General features: G+C 43.5%; 1 pseudogene; it reads right to left on the bottom strand.

Annotated features, from left to right (window-relative positions):
• Positions 1 to 216: 216 nt before the first annotated feature.
• On the bottom strand, positions 217 to 1,144 carry LOC119619417 (developmental pluripotency-associated protein 4-like; annotated as a pseudogene).
• Between the last annotated feature and the right edge of the window lie 1,529 nt (positions 1,145 to 2,673).

Below are 2,673 nucleotides of genomic sequence, written 5' to 3'. Positions count from 1 at the left end.
AGTAAATACAAAATGAGTTATAAAAGAAAGAAAAATTATTTATAATTTTATCCCTCAAATTTTGATAATTATATTCCTGCATTTTTAACTAAACGTAGATATTTTAGATTATACTGTACATAAAATGTTGTATCTGTTTTTTCATCCAATATTAAATGATAAACGTTTCACATGGCATAAACTATATATGTAAATCAGCTATTTCCACACCTGGATGCTTGATTTAACCCTCCTTATACTGTTAGCCATTTAAATGATTTCTACTTTATCCTTCTTGCTTTTCTGGAACCCAGGCTTGACCAGCATGAAACTGCAGGTGAACCCAACCATCTGTGACTCCAGGGAGACTTTTCCCATGGACCACACACCACCTGACACCACAGGCCTCTTGTGGAGACTTTTCCCATGGACCACACACCACCGGACACCACAGGCCTCTTGTGGAGACTTTTCCCATGGACCACACGCCACCTGATACCACAGGCCTCTTGTGGAGATTCCACTGCCTCTGGCATCTTCGCCCTGGCTGAAATTCTCACCCAGGAGGCCAGCAAATCCTCTGGGGCAGAAGTTGTCACCACAACTGTATTAACTCCGTGGGAGGGCAGTGGAATCTTCCAGGGCAGGCGGCCCCTCCGCAGGGGGAAGGGCCACTTCAGGAGGATGTGTCTCAGAACTTTGCAGGGACGTTTCCCTTTTTCCCACCTTTAATTTTTTTTGCAATGATTTCCGGATTTTGGCCTCTTTTGCTGTGCTAGGAAAATCCTTTTGATTCGGGTAGGCAAAGGCACACAGGCGCTTATATGCATCCGACTTCTGACCTTTGGAACTCAGCTTCAAGTGTTGGCATCAGGCCCGCAGGATGTCCTGGTTAATCAGATTAACAGGTGGCAGTTTAGAGGGTAATGGAGGAATTGGTATCTGCTTCTGAGGTCCGGGGTTGTCAGTGTACTCTGCCTTCTTCTCAGGGCAGAGCACTTTATCGCCTTTGACACATTTTTTCTTTGGTTCCCTTTGCTGATGTTCCTGGCAAAGCAATCATGTTTGGTTGATTAGAAGCCTGCTGATCCTCTTCCCTCGACTTCTCTGTGGAAGTGTCCTTGCCTTTTGCCTTCTCCATACTTGTAGAAGAAGTGGAGCCTCGCAAGATGAAACATAATGGAAATTCTTTTTTTTTTTTTTTTTTTTTTTTTTGAGACGGAGTCTTGCTCTGTGGCCCAGGCTGGAGTGCAGTGGCCGGATCTCAGCTCACTGCAAGCTCTGCCTCCCGGGTTCACGCCATTCTCCTACCTCAGCCTCCCGAGTAGCTGGGACTACAGGCGCCCGCCACCTCGCCCAGCTAGTTTTTTGTATTTTTTTTAATAGAGACGGGGTTTCACCATGTTAACCAGGATGGTCTCGATCTCCTGACCTCGTGATCCGCCCGTCTCGGCCTCCCAAAGTGCTGGGATTACAGGCTTGAGCCACCGCGCCCGGCCATGGAAATTCTTAAATTTAAAAGTTTAGGATGTCTGACAACCCTGACAAAAACAAGCAATGGGGAAAGGATTCCCTATTTAATAAATGGTGCTGGGAAAACTGGCTAGCCATACGCAGAAAACTGAAACTGGACTCCTTCCTTACACCTTATACAAAAATTAACTCAAGATGGATGAAAGGGTTAAACGTAAGACCTAAAACCTTAAAAAAAAACCCTAGAAGAAAACCTAGGCAATACCATTCAGGAAATAGGCATGTGCAAAGACTTCATTGACTAAAACACCAAAAGCAATAGCAGCAAAAGCCAGAATTGACAAATGGGATCTAATTAAAGAGCTTCTGCATAGCAAAAGAAACTCTCATCAGAGTAAACAGGTAACCTACAGAATGGGAGAAAATTTTTGCAATCTATCCATCTGACAAAGGGCTAATATCCAGAATCTACAAGAAACTTAAACAAATTTAGAAAAAAAGCCAAAAAACCTCATCAAAAAGTGAGCAAAGGATATTAACAGACACTTCTCAAAAGAAGACATTTATGCAGCCAATGAACATATGAAAAAAAGCTCTCATCATCACTGGTCATTAGAGAAATTCAAATCAAAACCACAATGAGATATCACCTCACGCCAGTTAGAATGGTGCTCATTAAAAAGTCAGGAAACAACAGATGCTGGAGAGGATGTGGAGAAACAAGAACGCTTTTACATGTTGGTGGGAGTGTAAATTAGTTCAATCATTGTGGAAGACAGTGTGGTGATTCTTCTAGGATCTAGAACCAGAAATACCATGTGACCCAGCAATCCCATTACTGGGTATATACCCAAAGGATTATAAATCATTCTACTACAAAGACACATGCACACATATGTTTACTGCAGTACTGTTCACAATAGCAAAGACTTGGAACCAACCCAAATGCCCACCAGTGATATACTGGATAAAGAAAATGTGGCATATATACACCATGGAATACTATGCACCATATAAAAGGATGAGTTCCTGTCCTTTGCAGGGACATAGGTGACGCTAGAAACCATTTTCTCAGCAACCTAACACAAGAAGAGAAAACCAAACACTGCATGTTCTCTCTCGTAAGTGGGAGGTGAACAATGAGAACACATGGGCACAGGGAGGGGAACATCACACGCCAGGGCCTGTTGGGGGGTGGGGGGCTAGGGGAGGGATAGCGTT

This window comes from Chlorocebus sabaeus, chromosome 2, assembly GCF_047675955.1.
Source record: "Chlorocebus sabaeus isolate Y175 chromosome 2, mChlSab1.0.hap1, whole genome shotgun sequence".
In the NCBI taxonomy this organism is placed as follows: domain Eukaryota; kingdom Metazoa; phylum Chordata; class Mammalia; order Primates; family Cercopithecidae; genus Chlorocebus; species Chlorocebus sabaeus.
The sequence above is the reverse complement of the archived record's forward strand: the minus strand, read 5'-3'. Positions and strand labels throughout refer to the sequence as shown.